Genomic DNA, 20578 nt, shown 5'->3' on the forward strand with positions numbered 1-20578 from the left:
AAAATATTTTTATTTGTTCACTTCTATTTTTTCTCTTCATTGAGACTCAATTCAAATATAATTTATATATATGTTATCTTCTCCCACGGCATTCTTGCAAGCCAATTACTGTCGACACAGTCCATAAAAAAGCTGTCAAGAAACTTGTTTTCACAGGTCACCTACCACTCAAGACACCTGATATGAGGGCATCTGCCATGCACAGCCTTACATCAAGTGCTCTGTACTGAGCTCTTTGCTCTAAACTTGTGGACATCATTATTCCCTCACAACCTGTACCCAAGTACATTGGCCAGTGCTCAAACATCATTGCCAAGCCAACAGACCACAGGCTTTGTATTTTCTGCTATGATGTTCCAGAGCTTGCCACCAAGACATTTGGTCTGGACCATGTCCTCAATCACAAGGTGCAACTCAAGTGACTTGAAGTAGACTCATTGCCCAGACCATAGCCTGTCAAACATAAACTGGGCCAAGACTCCAAGCTCCAGCACCAGGCAAAAGACCTGCCCAGGGCTCCATCCAGACTTGCTAGAACCTCCCCTACACCCTATGCCACCCCCCCAAAAAAAAAGTAAGACTCACTCAGGTCCTTTTTATCCTCTGAGGATACCCAGAGACCTGACCTGTTGAGTTGTCCATAGTCTCCATCCTCTTCCCAGTACAACTGGACGTGGATACAAACAGGCACACCAGATGACCATGAGGAAATCTGCACCACTGCTAAGCACTGACCCCCAGCCTCACCTCACCTCACCTCACCTCACCTGAGCCCAATCCAGGCCTGCACTGTCCTCCAGCCCCCAACATGTATGCATGTCCCAGACCAACCCCTCAGAGCTGCTCTCATGAGATGGGACAGGGGATGGGGCACTGGGTCCAGGTTCAGAACGACCCTTGCATTTCGTCCTCCTGAGAAGCGTCCCCTGCAAGTCGTAGGTCTCACATCCTGGAGGAATCTGAGTGACACTGACGCACGTCCCAGTCCATGTTCTCCTTGCGGACCTCCTGGTCTCTTCTGAGGAGAGTGACCCCCCCACACACACACACACCTGGCAGAGAAGCCTCAGCCTCCAGGCTAACATGTCTTGGACGTGACTACCGAAGTAGGAGAGAGAAGAAAAGAGCAGACTTTGTCTCAGGAATCAGCACTCCCCCAGCTGTGGGATACGTAAGAATATCGGAACACCAAATAATACTGAGGGTTTCACAGCCCACTTCATGTAACGTTATAAATTACGTAACTTTAACTTACGCTTTAAAAGGAGATTACCAAATTGTCATATAAAGTATTTAGTAAATTAGAAAATTTTTAATTGTTTGCTAATCCTTTCACAGTGTATAAATCACTATGCTGTACAGCTCCAACTTCTACAGTACTGTATGTCGATTATATCTCAATAAAACTGAGAGGAAAATATTAGTAAATTAATAAGAAACTGAGTCAACACATTGGAAAATATAAAGCTATGTCAGTAGGAAAGCTATTAATTAATTTAAATTATTTGTATTCCATGAGCAAGTGACTGGAATTTGGGAAACTCTGGATAAAATAGACACCTATGGGGATGAAAAGGTCTGTACTTTTTAAGCGTAGACTTTCCTGAAACTAGAATTTTTGTCTCTGAAAGGGAGTTGAACTGATAACCATAATGGAGGATACTGTCTTCATTTTATATGCTTTATTTATTAAAAATCACTTGAAATGACATTTGGTTAGTTTCTTCATGATTAGATCCTCCCAATGTGATATGTTGTACAAATATTCTCACTTCCAATCATCTTTTATAATTTTTTTCTTTTTTTTGTCACCAGGTTTTATTGAGTGTAAAAGAGGACCTTCACAGTCTCAGTGTAGTCTATGTCCCTGAACTGTGTTCAGATTTCAGACCTTAGGCATAACTCTGGCCTCCTGGTCAGAAAGTGCATTTTAACAGTATTTTCATGTGACTTACATGCACTTTTTTTTTTTTAACTAAGTAGGGCAAGTGTACTTATTCTCAGTTTGATAGCATTTTGAATAAGCTATCCTTTAAAAATCTTTTAAAAATAATGATGCCCAGAAATACTAATTTACTGAATCCTTTTAAGTCCTGGGCATGGGAATTTTTAAATGTTTTCCAAGTAATAATGATGTAAAGCAAAGAGAACTCCTGGAGGTGAAGAACAAGAGCTGTCGCTCCCTGATTTCTTCTTGTCTTTTTCCAGCATGGGAAGAAACTCTGACCTGGGTCAAGAAACTGTGGGTGTTTTATAGAGAGTGGGGTTCTGTTAGGAGGGGCAAAGGACCTAATCATTTTTCCATGTGAGAATCTATCACATGGAAGTGTCTCTCTCTCTCTTTAGGACTTCTTCTCAATGAATGAAGAATGGGAGACTTCAAGTGGCCTCCTAGTTGAGGCCTCAAGACCAATGAAAAGCAAAGTAAAGGAAGCTCAGGGTGAGTTACTCACTTTGACTTGAATATACTTCAGTAAGGAGTTACATCAGCATTATGATTGAATGAGATGTGCCTCATCATACCCCCTTTTAACGACAACTTGGCTTCACTCACAGACCAAAGTGTCTTTGTGGGCACTGTGGAATCCAGCACCATATATCAAGGGGAACATGAGGAGTCTCACCCACCCATGCACAGGGTATTAGGCACAGAGAACTCAGTCCCAGCTGTGAAACTTGCGGTCATATTAACTGACTCCACACCCTCTTGGCTACAGCCTAGGGGTACCTGGAAAATCCTGTTTTAATCCATCTCTCATGAACAAAAGAGCCTTTGTGGATATTCAGGTTTCTTGTAGAGAAGTACTAGCACAATACTGGGGGAAAAAATATGTGTGAGTTTGGATGAATTGAACAAAGTAAAAGGAATAGTTTCACTTTATCAACATCATGCCTCCCCCAATACTGAACAACTTAGGGCCAAGAGGGCTCTTCCTGGCCCATGATTTCCCCTGCAGAGGCAAGTGAGAGCATGTGAGTGAACATGTGGCTTCTCCAACTGTGTGGGGTGCTGCCCAAAAGGCCCACTGATTTCTTGCCCCATCCAGAGTGCTGGATTAGGAGGTGCATGACTGGGGGTGGGTGGGAAGAGGTAGCAGGTAGAAAGGCATTGATGTGCTGCAGATTCTACCTGCTATATCACAGACTCCATCAAGAAGTCCATCCATGAGCGAATAGGGGTGCCTCACCCATGGATCCTCCCAGCTGACTGATGGGCACCCTCAGTGCTCTGCACACCTTACCAACACAAATCCCCACACTGTGGCCAGTTCACCATGTGTGCTACCAACCAAGGCAGTGAGGGCAAGCTTTGGCAGACAGCCTGAGAAAACACACAGAAGGCTGAATCACATCTGTAGGCCAGAGACAGACCATAACTTTCTACATTAGCACTACCCTTATGAGAAGAAAAGGGGCTCTATCAGCACCCAGTGTATTGTGTTGCAAGATCAAAATACAGCAAATAAGCTCAAGAATTCTGCCAAAAGATGAAATAAGAAGTGTGAAACAGTTTTATCCATAGAAGGTCTGAGAAAGCCTCAGAATTCCTACATCCAGAGGGCTGACAGAAGGTGTTTCTCTCCTGAAGACAATTAGTAAATGCTGGAGTAGATGGCTGCTACTTCAAAAGTGATGACAGCAGCACAGGATGCCAGGAGCATTAAAAACACCCAAGTAAGATAACACAACTAAAGGATTACAAAAGGCTTCCAGTTATTAATCCCAAAGATTTTGAAACCTGCAATCTACGTAACAAATAATTCAAAAACACTGTTATAAAAAACCAAAGACAATTCAATGAAATCAGAAAAAACATGAAGAAAACAAAAATAGACAAAAACTGTAAAAAAAAAAAAAAAAAAAAAAAAAAAGAACCAAAAACATCCTGGAGCTGAAATGAAAAGTGCAATAGAGAAATCTATAGCTACAATAGCTTTTAAAATACTATGCCGAATTGGGGACCTCCCTGGTGGCGCAGTGTTTAAGGATCTCCCTGCCAGTGCAGGGGACATGGGTTCGATCCCTGGTCTGGGAAGATCCCACATGCCACGGAGCAACTAAGCTTGTGTGCCACAACTACTGAGCCTGCGCTCTAGAGCCCACGAGCCACAACTACTGAGCCATCGTGCCACAACTACAGAAGCCCACGCACCTAGAGCCCATGCTCCACAACAAGAGAAACCACCACAATGAGAAGCACACGCACCGCAAAGAAGAGTAGCCCCCGCTTGCTGCAACTAGAGAAAGCCTGTGCACAGCAACGAAAACCCAACACAGCCAAAAATAAATAAATAAAATAAACAATTTTTTTTAATGCTGAATAAAATGAAGTATATTGTGACATTAAAAATATAAAGGGAGAATTAAAAATGGAACATTTGTAGGCCTACAAAGATAAGTTTCTATCAGCATAAAACGGACTGTTTTAACTATGAGATATTTTATGTATGCCTCATGTTAACCCCAAAGCAAACATTTTTAGTAGAATCACAAACACTAAAAAAGGAAACAGAGCATACCAACATGGTAAACCACCAACTACAAACGTAGACAGAACCAGAGGGGAAAAAAGAAACAGTGGAGATATAAAAGAATCAGAAAGCAATTAATAAGATGGCAATAATAAGTCCTTACATATCAAAATTCACTCTAAAGGTAAATGGATTTAATTCACAAATTAAAGCCACAGAGTAGCTGGATGTATAAAATATATATAAGGCACAATTATACTCTGAATATAAGATACTCATTTCAGCTTTAAGACACACATATACTCAAAATAAAGAGAGAGAATATTATATTCCATGCAAGTGGAAGCCAAATAACGTGGGGGTAGCCATACTTATATCAGACAAAACAGACTTGAGGGTTTCGCTGGGGGTGCAGTGGTTGAGAGTCTGCCTGCCAATGCAGGGGACGCAGTTTGAGCCTTGGTCTGGGAAGATCCCACAGGTTGCAGAGCCGCTGGGCCTGTGTTCCACAGCTGCTGGGCTTGCACTCTAGAGCCCACAAACCACAGTTGCTGAGCCCACGTGCCACAACTGCTGAGGCCTGCCACCTAGAGCCTGTGCTCTGCAACGCCCCACTCACAGCAACTGGAGGGGCCCAAGTGCAGCAACGAAGACCCAATGCAGCCAAAAATAAATAAAATAAATAAATAAAAATTTTAAAAAAACAGACTTTAAGCCAAGAACAATATCAAGACACATAGAAAGTCATAATATAATGATACAAAGGTCAATATATCAAGAAGATATAACAATTGTAAATATATACACACGCAATATCAGAGTACCTAAATATATTAAGCAAATGCTGACAGACCTGAAGGGAGAAATAGGCAATACAATAATAATAGGAAACTTCAATACTCCTTTCTCAGCAATGGATAGATCATCCATATAGTAAATCAATAAAAAAACACTGGTCTATATGTTACACACAATGGACTTAACAGGCATATATAGAATATTCCATCCAGCAACTTGTTCTCAAGTGCACGTGGAACATACTCGAGGATAGATCATGTGGTAAAATGCAATGACGTCTTAGCAAATTTAAGATCAAAACCATACCAACTATCTGAACACAATGATATAAACCTAGAAATCAACAAGAGGATATCTGGAAAATCTACAAAGATGGGAAAACTACACATTACACGTCCAAAAAAGTCAATGAGTCAAAAAGAAATCAAAAGGAAAAATTTTTTTAAACCTCAAAACAAATGATAATGGAAACACAACTTACGAAATCTTATGAGATGCTGCAAAAGCAGTCCAGAAAGGAAAGTGTATAGCAATCAGTACAAAAGGCAAGAAATTAGTAAGTGCCTAAATAATCTAACCCTATAACTCAAGGAACTAGAAAAAAAAGAAATTGATCCCAAAGTCAGCAGTGGGAAGAATATAATAAAGACTAGAGTGGAAATAAACAAAATAGATACAAGAAAATCAATAGAAAGGATCAGCAAACTAAAAGCTGGATTTTCAAAAACATAAAACTCACAAACTTTTAGCTAGACTAGGAAAAAAGAGAGAAGACTCAAAATTAGAAATGCAAGAGGAGACATGACCACTGGTACTACAGAAATACATAGGATCATAAGAGACTACTATGAACAATTATATGCCAACAAATTAGATATGCTACAAGAAACTGGTAATTCCTAGAAACACACTACCTACCAAAATTGAATCAGGAAGAAACAGAAAATGTAAACAAACCAATAACAAGGGATTGATTCAGTAATCAAAACACTCCCAACACAGAAAACTCAAGGACCAGATGACTTTACTGGTTAATTCTACCAAGACTATGAAGAATTAACACCAGTAATTGTCAAACTCTTCCAAAAAAAAACTGAAGAGAAAGGAATACTTCCAAACTTGTTCTATCAGGCCAGAATTTTCATGACACCAAAGCCAGGTGAAGACTCTGTAAGAAAAGAAAACTACAGGCCAATAAAACTGATTAATATAGATGCCAAAATTCTGAATATTAGCAAATCAATTTCAACAATACATTAAAAGGACTATACCCTGTGACCAAGTGGGATTTATTGCTGGGATGTAAGAATGGTTCAACATACACGAATAAATATGAGAGATACATCACAGTAATAGAGTAAAAATAAAAATCACACTATCATTTCATTAGATGCAGAAAAAGCATTGGACAAAATGCATCTTTCTATGATTAAAAACTGAACACATTGAGGATAGGGGGAACATACCTCAACATAATTAAGGCCATATGTAACAAGCCCACAGCTAACATCACACTCAGTGGTAAAAAGGTAAAAGCTATTCCTCTAAGATCAAGAACAAGACAATGATGCCCACTTAATCACTCTTATTCAGTATAGTACTGCAAATATTGATATTAGCTGGAGCAATTAGGCAAGACAAAGAAAGGCATCTAATTAAGAAAGGAAAAACTAAAATTGTCATTATTTGAAGATGACATGATTTTCTACATAAAAAATCCTAAGGAATCAACAAAAAAGTTGTAACTAATCAACAAAGTAGGCAAAATTGCACTGTATAAAATCAACATACATAATCAGTTGTATTTCTATACACAAATAGTAAAACATCTCTCTGAAAAAATAAAGAAAACTATCTAATTTAAAATAGCATCAAAAATAATAAAACACTTAGGAATAAATTTAACAAAGCTGTGAAACGTCTCTGCATTGAACACTACAAGACATTCATAAAATAAATTGAAGACTCTAACAAATGGGAAGATACCCTATGCTCATAGATTGGAGGAATTTCTAAGATTAAAAAGTCCTTAGTTCAACACCATCTGTAGATTCAAAGAAACTACTCTCAAAAATCCAATGACATTCTCCACAGAAATTGAAAAATCAATTCTAACTTTCTACTGAACCAAAAAAGAACTGAATAGCCAAAACAATTCTGAGAAAGAAGAAAACCAGAGTCATCACAGTTCCTAATTTCAAACTCTACTACAATTTATACTATTTAAAACAGTATGGCACTGGCATCAAAATAGACACCCAGACCAAAGAGACAGAATAAAGAGCCCAGAGTTAAACTCCCACATATAAGGTTAACTAATTTTTGACAAGGTAGCCAAGAACAACCATGGGGAAATAATAATGTCCTCAAAAACTAGTGTTGGAAAACCTGGATAAACACAAGGAAAAAATAAATTTGTACCCCTATCTTAACCATTCAAAGAATTAACTCAAGATGGATCAAAGACTTGAACCTAAGACCTGATACTATAAAAGTCCTTAAAGAAAGTAAGGAACTCCCTTACATTTGTTTTGATGATGATTTTTTAAAAATAAGACACCAAAAGCACACACACACACACACAAAAAAAACAAAAGCAAAAGTCAACAACTGAGAATAAATCAAACTTAAAATCTTCCGTACAACAAATAAAAAAATCAACAAAATGAAAAGTCAACCTACTAAATGGGAAAAAACTGTAAACCCTATATTGGATAAGGGACACATAATTAAAATACATTTTAAAAACCTCATAAAACACACATGAAACCAAACAATCCAACATATGAATGGGCAAAGGAAAAATTTTTTTTTCAAAAAGACATATAGATGAGCGACAGATATATGAAAATGTGGTCATCATGACAAATCATAAGAACAATGGAAATCAAAACCACAATAAGGTATTACCTCACATCTGTTAGAATGGCTATCACCAAAATGACAAGAGATAATGAGCGTTGGTGAGGATTTGGGCAAAAGGGAACACTTGTGAACTGTTAATGGGGATATACTTTGTGCAGCAACTATGGAAAACAATATGAAGTTTTCTCAAAACTTTAAAAATACATATACTATATGATCCAGCAATTCCACTTCTGGGTATTTATCCAAAGAAAATAAAAGCATTAACTTGAAAAGATATATGCACGCCCCATGTTTATTGCAGCATTATCCACAATAGCCAAGATGTGGAATCAGCCTAAGTTCCTATCAACTGATGAATGGATAAGACAGATGTGATGTCTATATTTATATATTTATCTATATTTACATACACACAATGTATATTATCAGTCATTAGAAAAAAGGAAATTCTACCATTTTCAACATTGGCTAACTTGGGTAAATTATGTTGAGATAAGTCAAAAAGAGAAAGAAAAATACTATGTAATATCACCTATACATAAAATTTTTAAAAAAGCCAAACTCATAAAAACAAGGAGTAGAATGTTGGTTACCAGGGGCTGGGGTGTGGAGAATAGGAGAGATGTTGTTTAAGGATACAAACTTTTAACTAATAGTAAGTAATTCTTAAAGATCTGATGCACAGTACAGAGAATATAGACAATGGTATTTTCTTATAATCATCAAACTTGCTAAAAGACTAGAACTTAATTTTTCTAAACACAATAAAGAAATAATAAAGATAACTACTGCTACAATGACAATCATAGTATAATATGTAAATGTATCAAATCACCATGTTGTACACCTTAAATTCAAATAATATTATATGATAAATATAAGAAAAAAAGGAATGCCAGAAGTATCATCAATATCAAAACAGGTCAAGCAGAAGAAATTTTCTGTGAGTTAGAAGACAGTAAGCTGAAAATATCCACTCAGAGGAGAAAAAAGAGAAAAAGAGGGAAGAATGACTATGTGATCTATAGGATAAAATCAAAAGAAACATTCTGTGAATTATGGAGTTTTAGAAGGAAAAGATAGAGACAGAAGGCTTATTTAAAGAAACAGTAGCTGAGAAGTTTCCAAATCCGGGGAGAGATTTGGATATCCAAGTTCATCAGTTCATAGGGCACCAGACACACTCAACTCAAAAAAATATCTTCTCCAAAACACAGTAGGGTAAAACTGTCAACTGTCAAAAACAAAGAATTTTAAAAGCAGCAAGAGGAGAGAAACTTATAATTTAGAAGAGAACTCTCATAAGGTTATCTGTTGATTTCTCAGCAGAAATCTCACAGGCCAGGAGACAGTGGGATGATAGATTCAAATTGTTCAATAAGAAATGCCAACCAAGAATACCTTCTCCATCATAATTGTCCCTCTAAAATGGAGAGATTAAAAACTCTTTCCAAAAAAAAAGAAAAAAGAAAAAAAGCTGAGGGAGTGCATCATCACTAGATCTGCCTTAAAAGAAATTCTAAGAGTTCCTCAAGCTAAAATAAAATAAAATAAGTAGTACAATGAAAACATAAGAATACACAATAGATTTGTAAACATAAGTATATAATTAAGGCAGGAATACTTAAATAGCGTGATATGGTGGTGTGTTAACCAGTTAACTTTAGTATAAAGGTTAAAGTATGTGATTATTAAAATAACTGCAGCAATAATCATTTTAATGTATAAACAATACACAAAGAGGTAAATTGTACACCATATCCAAAAATTCATGGAAGGAAGTAAAAGCGTAGTTTCGTGTTTGTGTGATGGAGTTAACTTGTTATCAACATAAAATAGACTGTTGTATCTACAAGATGTTTTCCGTGAACCTCATGGAACCACAAAGCAAAAACATATAGTAGATTCAAAAAATAAAAAGACAAAGAAATCATAATATCTCTAATTGACAAAGAAAGGCAGCAAAAGAGGAAGAAATAAACAAGAAAACAGCAAAACATCCAGAAAACAATAAGGTGGCACTGGTTAGTCCTTACTTATCAATAATTACTGTAAACATTAATATATTAAATTCCTCAGTCAAAAGTCACAGAGTGGCTAGACAGATAAAAATCCATGATCAAACTATAAGCAGCCAATCAGAGACTCACTTCAGTGTTAAAAACACAAATAGGCTCAAAGTGAAGCTCTGGAACAAGATATTCCGTACAAGTGGAAACCAAAATAAAGCAGTGGTAGCTACAGCTGTACAAGACAAAAAAAAAAAAAAAAGCCAAAAGCTGCAACAACAACAACCAAAATAAGGTCATTATCTAATAACACTGTCAATTCATCAAGAAGACAATCATAAAGAAATACACCTTAACAGCGGAGGACTTGAATATGTTAAGCAAATACTAACAGATTTGAAGTTAGAAACAGACAATACAAAAAAGGGTAGGGATCTCTCATGCCCAACGTTCAACAATGAATCCAGAAAGAAAATCAATGAGGAAGCACTGAACTTGAATTATATATTAGACCAAATGGACTTAACAGACAAAAACAGAACGGTCCATCAAACAGGGGCAGAACACATATCCTTCTCAAGTGCACATTGAACATTCTCCAGGACAGATCATGTGATGGGTCACTAAACAAGTCTTAGCAAATTTAAGATGACTGATATCATACTAAGTACTTTTTTCAACCACAATGTTAAGAAATGAGAAATGAACAACAGGAAGAATCTGGAAAATTTACAAACATGTGGAAATTAAACAACATGATCTTAAAGAACCAATGGGTTACAGAAAAAATTTTAAAATAAAAAAAAAAAGACAGAACCATGAAGAAATAAAACAATCTGAACAGACCAAATTACTATTAAGGAGATTGAATCAGTTCTCAAAAACCTCTCCGGCAAAAAATACCAGGACTAGATTGCTTCATTGGTGAATTCTACCAAACTTTTAAAGAAGAATTAATACAATTTATTTTTAATTAGGTGAATCTTATAAATCTATTTGTGGGTAATACATTTTGTATTTTATAAATACACTAGGAGAGATATACACACCATGATATAAAATAAGTTAGAGCTATTGGTTTTGAATCCTTGATTTAGAAAATAAAGAAAATAATTATCATTTGAGTTCATCTACATTTCAGAAATTTAACACAACTGAGCATATATTAACAATATGATTCTTGTAAACTTTTTTGAAAATACAAAGAAGTAATAAAGAAGAGTATGTCTATTGCATGAGGATGGAGTATAATGGAAACTTACAAGAACAAGGCTTGACCAATTACAACCTCCACTTGAAAAGCCAATGTCTTTAATAAACAAAGGTGAAAATGTTCATTTTCCAAAGGAAACTGCAAGCAAAGGAAAACTAAGAAGAAATGGGAGTTTCCAGATTTACTGTTGTGGTTTATGCACATTTCTCTGTGAATCACACCAAACCCTTACTAAAGATAAAAGAAATATATGAACATCATAGAGGAATCTTGCAGAAAGCACCTGAACCAGTGAACATCAGGTGTATTGGGACAAATGACTATCAGGTGACTGAAGCTCACAAGACATTATCACTGCTGTGGTATTCTCAGTGAAAATACATAAGAAAATCATAATCTAAAACTATCATGAAAAAAATGTCAGTTTTATGCAAATTTCAGTCCACACACACCTCCCATGCTCCCTGACTCAACTGTGTATTTAAATATTCTTTCTTATCAATACAGAGAGCAAGTCTCTCCTAATTACTTTTTTTTCCCAGAACTCTGAGTGATCTGGACCACTAATGTCATCCCATTTAAAAGTGCATTCTCTTAATCCCAAGTTGTTGCATTCAGATGTACATTAATCATTTCACTTTCCCCTTCTTCACTAATAGTTCAACATCCGAAATTATCCCATAGGGAATTTTGCATATTAATGCCTTCCCATGTTGATCTTTCACAAAGGGAATCATTTCAATAACTGAATGTCATTAATTCATGGTAAGAATTCTCCATGCTCTGTAGGGAGCCTGGATGCAGACAATGGGGAAAAGACTGGAACACAAGGGAGAAGTATTCTAAAGAGCTGACTTTGACTATCACAAGAAGGAAAAAAATAAGTAGTTAAAAGCAACCTTGCTAAGCATGCACATAAGAAGTAGAGAATTAAAGATTTGTAGGTTCTCAATCCATGACATTTCAGGAGGAAAAACAGACAGACGGCCTCTGACCCAGGACAGGACATTTACCTGAGACGCTGCTATTTCCGACTCTCCTTCCTCCTGCTCTGGGTCCTTTTCTCATCAATATCGTGTTGAGGCACCACATCAGCATCTTGAAAATATGCCTTCAACACCGTCAGCACAGCTCCTTCACCTCTTCCCGCAACACCAACAGGCAAAAGGTGTTGACCTTGAAACGCTGACAGGGCAACCTTTCAAAGAAGAGATTCAGGAACAATGAGCTCCTGCATGGAGAACAAACTTGTTATTTTTTTCCTGCCGACACATGTTCTCCTCTCACACGGATGCTCAGAAACCCTGCTACGGCACAGAGTAAGCGGGCTACACTGCCTTGCCCCTTCCAATCCCGTGTAGAGCAGACACCGATGCCTCCCCAAAGGAAAAAGGACCAAAGACTGGAAGCAACTCTCACCAATGTACCCAGCAGCCCTCGGGGTTCAACCTGGCCTAAACTTAGAATCACCTGGAGTTAAAACAACACGGACGCTCCCACCCAGATCACTAGACAGACGCTGTGGGGAGGGCACAGGTGATGGTATTTCTAAATACTCATCATGAAGTACTAATGGGAAACTGCATGGGAACCAGGTAGCAAACATTTCTTCTGCAGCTTCAAAGAGCGTACAAATTCGGGGGGAATCAGGGCCCCACTCTAAGTTATGATCCTCCTGTGGCAGATGAAATGGCATCTTTAACAAGTTTTTTGTTGGAGCAGGTGTTACTCCCTCAGACCCATATTCAGCAGCACTGAGCTAGAGCTATCAGGCATAGCACACCTGAGACCACTGAGTAGTGTGAAGGCTTTAGGTAAGAACTCCCAGAAGTGCAGGTTCCCTGGGCCTGATTCCTAGCGGCTGAGCTTCTCTTGGAATAGGTGTGGCCTTGCTGTTGCCTAGGGTAGATGCTGCTGGGTTGGTGGAAATCACGTGGTGGGTTTAGGGATGTGTGAGGGGTCACACTTAGAAATCTACCCAAAGGCACCCTTAGTCCTCAGGTCCTCTAGCCCCCTCTCCTCTCAGGGCCCACTTGACCCACAGGACTCCCCGGGGGCAGAGCATGACCACCTGTTCTCAGGTGAGCTGAGACTCCACACCCCAAAAGATCCACAGCATGAAGTTGTTTACATCACAGATCTGTTTGAAAATAAACCAAAGGCAGCAATGAAGGGTGGATTAACATTTTGGGTTGGGAATGGACAGAAGTCTTTGAAAATGATGTCATGAATGCATATTTGATGATTAACAAAGGAAGTCATGATCTATGCTAAGTAATAAACCACATTATAACTGAATTAGCAGATCAGAATTTTTTTCATCATCGTGTGTTTGTCTATGTGTGTGTCTTGTAAATTGTGGTGCCACCGTTTGTCCTCCCCATCCCCCCGTACGTATTTATACTTCCTCACATTTTTTAAAGTGCATTGATTAAGGTAAAAATTAGAGAAAAGCATATCTACTTTTTCAAATATTCTTTGAGAATTCTGAATCTTTTAAAAATTTTATTTAAAAATTTCTTTTTAATTTTTATACAACTTTAAAGGTTAACTTCATTTACATTTATTATAAAATATGCTTATTTTCCCCATGTTTTACAATACATCTTTAAGCCTATCTTACACCCAATAGTTTGTACTCCCTACTCCCCAATTCCTGTATTGCCCCTCTCCCTTCCCCACTGGTAAACACTAGTTTGTTCTGTATATCTATGAGTATTGTTATATGTACTAGTTTGTTGTATTTTTTAGATTCTACATATAAGTGATATCATACAGTATTTGACTTTCTCTGTCTGAGTTACTTCGCTTAGCATAATGCCCTGCAAGTCTGCAAATGGTAAAATTTCAATTTTTCGTGGCTGAGTAGTATTGCACTGTGTGCATGTGTGTGTGTGTGTGTGTATATATATATCTCTCTCTCTCACATTTTTTTAATTTTTATTTTATATTGGAGTATAGTTAATTGACAATGTTGTATTAGTTTCAGGTGTACAGTACAGCCAAGTGGTTCAGATATAAATATATATGTACTTTGTCAAATTCTTTTCCCATTTACATTATTACAGAATATTGAGTAGAGTTCCCTGTGCTATACAGTAGGTCCTTGTTGGTTATCTATTTTAAATATGTGGATATGTCAATCCCAAACTCTCAATTTATCCCCCCCCCCAACCTTGCCCTTTTGGTAACCATAAATTTGTTTTCGAAGTCTGTGAGTCTGTTTCGTAAATAAGTTCATTTGTATCATTTTTTTTAGATTCCACATATAAGTGATATCATATGATATTTGTCTTTCTCTGTCTGACTTACTTCACTTAGTATGATAATCTCCAGGTCCATCCATGTTGCTTCAAATAGCATTATTTCATTGGTTTTAATGGCTAAGTAATATTCCATTGTATATATGTACATATGTACCACATCTTCTGTATCCATTCATTTGTTGATGGACATTTAGGTTGCATCCATGTCTCGCCTATTGTAAATAGTGCTTCTGTGAACATTGTGGTGCATACATCTTTTCGAGTTTTCTCTGGATATATGCCCAGGAGTTGGATTGTTGGATCATATGGTAGTTCTATTTTTCGTTTTTAAAGGAACCTCCATGCTGTTCTTCATAGTGATTGTACCAATTTACTTTCCCACCAACAGCATAGCAGGGTTTCGTTTCCTTCCACCCCTTCACTAACATTTCTTTGTAGACTTTTTGATGATGGCAATTCTGACTGATGTGAGGTAAAACCTCATTGCAGTTTGTTTATTTATTTATGTATTTATGTATTTATTTATTTATTTATTTTTGGCTGCGTTGGGTCTTTGTTGCTGCACACAGGCTTTCTCTAGTTGCGGTGAGTGGGAGCACGGGCTCTAAGCGTGCAGGCTTCAGTAGTTGTGGCATGTGGGCTCAGTAGTTGTGGCTCATGGGCTCGAGAGCGCAGGCTCAGTAGTTGTGGCACATGGGCTTAGTTGCTCCACAACATGTGGGGTCTTCCCAGACCAGGGATTGAACCCCTGTCCCGTGCATTGGCAGGTGGATTCTTAACCACTGCGCCACTGGGGAAACCCAATCACTGCAGTTTAGATTTGCATTTCTCTAATAATTTTTCAACATTGATGTACCTTGGGTAAATTATGCTGCGATAAGACAAAAAGAGGAAACACATTTTATGCAGCTAAATTTCCTCAAGATTCATCCATGTTTTAGCATATTCCTAGATCTTTTCCTTCTAAAGACTGAATAATATTCTATTATATGTGTATACCTGTTTATCCAGGAACTAGTGGATGAACACTTGGGTTGTCTTCATACTTTAGCTACTGTGAATATTACTGCTATAAACATTGAAGTACAAATATTTCTTCAAGACACTGCTTTCAATTATTTTGAGTATACCCCGAAGTAAAATTACTGGATCATGTAGTAATTCTGTTTTTCAATATCTGAAAAGTCGCCCTACTGTTTTGCAAAGCAGCTGTATCGTTCTACATTCCCAATGACATAGCACAATGGGTCCAATTCCTTCACATACTTGTTTTCTGCTTGTGTATGTATGTGTGTGTGTGTGCATACAAATATATAAATATGTATTTAGTGAATGGAGCATCTTTTCAAGTGCTTACCATTATTTGTTCATCTTTGTTTTGGAGAAATATCTATTCAAGTCTTTTGTCAATTTTTGAATCAGGGTGTTTGCTTTTTGTTGAGTTGTAGCAGTTCTCTGTATATTCTGAGTAGAAAGTCCTTCTCAGATATATGGCTTTAAAATATTTTCTCCCATCTTGTGGGTTGCCATTATACTATGTTTATGATTTCTTTGATACACATTTTTTTAAGAAAATTGGGTATTGCAAGTTATTTATTTTCTTGTTAGTTGTGCCTTTGTTGTTCCTTTGTTTCATATTGAAGAAAACACTGCCAAATCCAATGTCATGATCTCTTGTCCTATGTCTTCTTCTAAGACTTTTATTGTTTTAGGTCTTATACTGAGTTTCCTGATACATTTTTATTAATCTTATATATGATGATAGGTAAGCGTCCATCTTCCTTCTTTTGCACGTTGACATCAAGACTTCTCAGCACCATTTGTTGAAGACTGTCCTTTCTACTTTGAATGGTCTTGGCAAATTGTCAAAAATCATTTGGCCATCTATCAGGGTTTACTTCCGGTTGCTCTATTCTATTCTACTGGTCGTAAATAATGGAGAAAATGGTATAATCTATCCAGGTTGATGAAGAACATAAAGAAATACCAGGACTGGATTTAGAAGGGCAATATAGGAGAGCAGGAAGTAAAAGGGAATGTGAGAGAAGATCTCGTATTTGCAAGCTCATGGAAATATGATCATGCTAAAACCACTAAAAGCCTGACCCTGAACAAGAGAATAAATGTTTTAGAAGGAAACGTAACACTTACCCATCTCTGGGAAATATAGTGTGGGCATAAAGATAAACCACACACAAATATATGTAAAAGGGAAGGGTTTTCCTGGTGTGAGAATATTGTGGGATTTGAAATACAATTTACTTCTGTTCTACCATTGTCTCTAAAATTTATCAAAGTGTATATACCAGCAATTCCAATTCTGGTAATGTGCTTGACAGGCTTGCATATGAACTTCGGCAGACCAGTAAATGTACCTTCACTGTAGGACTGTTCCCCAAAACAAAAAAAAAACCCTGGAAAGACTATAAAGAGGAATATAGGTAATTTATAATGTCAATACTTTGTTAATACACACACAGATGCAATGATGGTTAACAGTCCAAAAACAGAGGGTGAGCATGTGTGCAAGATGTTAATCCCCAGGCTGGCAGTGGGGTTCAGAGTTTAAAGGTAACACAAGTAGAAAAGGCTTTTGTCAAGTCCTTGATTTTTGAGTTAGGTAGATTCACAGGTAACTTTTATTTCAAGATGAATGTATGCACTATAAAATTTTTTAAATCAGGAGAAGTAAACATGAGTGATAAGGAATTTCAAACTGTTACAATTCAAACAGGATATTAAGAAAAATTAAGTAATATGATTTAAGAATGAAGTAAAGAGATTGTCTAAGATGATGGTGTGGAAAAACCCAGAGCTCAACTCCTCTCCCCAGGGCATCAAAATCACAACTATTTACAGAACAGCAACTGATGGAGAAGACCAGAACCTACCATAAAAGATCTTCTACAGCTAAGGACATGAAGAAGGCACCACAACAAGACAGGTAGGGGGGGGGCGGAATCTCGGTATAGTCAAGACCGTACCCGCAGTGGGTGACCCACACATGGGAGAATAATTACAATTTCAGAGCTTCTCCCAGAGAGCGAGGGGTATGAACCCCACATTGGGCTCCCCAGCCCAGGGTTCCTGGGCTGGGAAGAAGTGTCTCTAGAACGTTGGGCTTTGAAAACCAGTAGGGTTTATTTTCCAGAGAACCAGAGGACAGTGTGAAATAGAGACTCCACTCCTGAGGTGTACAGAAAACCCCACATGCTCTGAGACACAGGGCAGAAGCAGTCATTTGAAAGGATCCTGGGTCACACCTACCTCCTGATCTTGGAGAGTCTCCTGGAGAGACAGGAGGCAACTACAGCACACCCACAGGGACACAGACACTGGCAGCAGCCATATTTGGGAGCTCCTTCTACCTTGTGGACACTGGTACCAGCAAGCATAATTTCAGAATCCTCCCTCTAGCTTATTAGCCTCAAGACCTAGCCCTACCCATTTCCACCAGACTATAGACACAAGGAGTAGGACGCCACAGGCCAAGCAACTAACTGAGCAGGGACACAGCCTCATCCACCAGCAGACAGGCTGCCTCAAGACCCTCTCAAGCCCACAGCTGCCCCTGAATCTGACCCCAAACACTAGAAGCACCAGGACAAGGCTCCACACACCAGAGCAGAGGAACTAGATCCAGGACCCCCAGGACCCTCCAGCCAGAGACCCTGCTTCCCAACTCTTCCCACCAGTGGGCAGGCACCAGCCCCAGAATCCCTGGTCCCTCCCACAAGTGAGCCTGCTCTAGCCTTGGGACCAGCCTCACACACCAACAGGCAGACACCAGCCTCAATACCACAGCCCAGCAGCCTGTGAAACCAGCCCACACACTAGCAGGCCAGAACCAGCCCTAAGACTGGTGGGGCCCTGGCGCCAGCCACCACTGAGTCTGCTAGAGCTTCACAACCAGCCCACCTACCAGTTAATGGACAGCAGCCCTAAGAATACTACAGCCCAGCAGCCTGCAGACCCAGCCTAAACACCAGCAGGTCAGCACCAGCCATGGACTCAGCTGAGTCCTGACCCTGCCCATCAGAATGCCAACACAGGATTTGGGACGCCCCAGATCCCACAGCCAGATGTGTCAGGAACAATGGTCCGACACCACCTCTGGGAACCCTGGACTCTACAGCTAGAGCCCAGGACCCAGCTCTGCCTGCCAGTAAGCCAGCATAGTCCCAGGACCTGGCTTTACACACCAGTGGTTGGGCACCAGCCCTGGTATCTTCTGGACCTCAACTCTACCCACAAGTGAGCCAGCGGTAGATTTGGTGTCACCCATGGTTGTGCAGCCAGCTACCTCATAATTCTGTCCCACCAAGGAGTACTTACAGGCTCCATACAAGGCAGAGTCTGGCAAACAACCAGACTGGGGGCAGCCAAGCCTACAGGAACACCCACAGTAGTCAGCCCACCACAACCCAGCAGCCCACATAGCGGGTATACCTAGAGCATATAGTTCTAATGACCAGGGGAGAGTGAGCTGTTGGGACACATACAACATCTCTTACAAAAGGTCACTTCTCCAAGGTCAGGAAATGTAACTAACCTACCAGAAACACAGCAAGAAAATGAGATAACAGAGAAATATGATCCAAATGAAGGAAAAAGACAAGAACCCAGAAGAAGATCTAAGTGAAGTGCAGATAGCCAATCTACTCAAGGAAGACTTCAAGGTAATGATTGTAAAGATGATCAAAGAACTCAGGACAAGAATGAATGACTAGAGTGAGAAGTTAGAAGTTTTTAAAAAAGAGTTAGAATCTTAAAGAACAACCTTACAGAGATGAGGAATACAGTAACTGAAATGAAAAATACACTGGAAGGAAACAATTGCAGACTAAATGATATAGAGAAATGAATCAGAAAACTGGAAGACTGAGTACTGGAAATCACTGAAGGTGGACAAAAAAATAGAATAAAAGAAATGAGGACATTTTAACAGACCTCTGAAACAACACCAAGTGTACTAACATTGGCATTACAGTGGTCCCAGAAGGAGAAGAGAAAGAGAAAGAGACAGAACATAATTGGAGACACAAAGCTGAAAACTTCCCTAACCTGGGAAAGAAAACAGACATCCAAGTCCAGTAAACATAGTAAGCCCCAAACAGGATCAACCCAAAAAGGACCACACCAAGACTCATTGCAATAAAAATGGCAAAAATTGGGGCTTCCCTGGTAGCACAGTGGTTGAGAGTCTGCCTGCCAATGCAGGGGACACGGGTTCGAGCCCTGGTCTGGGAGGATCCCACGTGCCGCAGAGCAACTGGGCCCGTGAGCCACAATTGCTGAGCCTGCACGTCTGGAGCCTGTGCTCCGCAACAAGAGAGGCCGCAATAGTGAGAGGCCCGCGCACTGCAATGAGGAGTGGCCCCCACTCGCCGCAACTAGAGAAAGCCCTCGCACAGAAACGAGGACCCAACACAGCCATAAATAAATAAATAAATAAATAAAATTTTTTTTAAAAAGGCAAAAATTAAAGATAAAGAGAGACTATTAAAAGGAGCAAAGGAAAAGCAACAAGTTACAAACATATGAACTAGCATAAGGTCATCACCTGACTTTTCAGGATAAACTCTGCAGACCAGAAGTGAGTGGCATGGGGTATTTAAAGTGATGAAAGGGAAAACCCTATAACCAAAAATATACTACCCAGCAAGGCTTTCCTTTAGATTTGATGGAGATCTAAAATTTTATAGAGAAGCATAACTGAAAGAGTTCAGCATCACCAAACCAGCTTTATGAGAAATGTTAAAGGGGCTTCTCTAAGTGAAAAAGAAAAGACCACAACTGAAACATGAAAACGATGAAAGGAAAAACCTCACTGGTAAAGGCAAATATTCAGTAAAGGTAGTAAATCAACCATGTACATAGCTAGTAGGAAGGATAGAAGAAAAAGTAGTAAAATCACCTATGTTCACCATAGGAAGTTAGGGAACACACAAA

General features: G+C 38.8%; 1 long non-coding RNA gene across 5 annotated transcripts in view; it reads right to left on the reverse strand.

The window, feature by feature from the left end:
* LOC309629124 overlaps nt 1-20578 on the reverse strand; it is a 128929-nt gene that overhangs the window by 62505 nt on the left and 45846 nt on the right. For all 5 annotated transcript variants that reach the window (XR_014244857.1, XR_014244858.1, XR_014244859.1 and 2 more), the window contains exon 4: nt 12374-12558. This is a non-coding gene — a long non-coding RNA (uncharacterized lncRNA). The remainder of the gene's footprint in view (nt 1-12373; nt 12559-20578) is intronic.

This window comes from Balaenoptera borealis (genome assembly GCF_965194805.1).
Source record: "Balaenoptera borealis genome assembly, chromosome: 5".
In the NCBI taxonomy this organism is placed as follows: domain Eukaryota; kingdom Metazoa; phylum Chordata; class Mammalia; order Artiodactyla; family Balaenopteridae; genus Balaenoptera; species Balaenoptera borealis.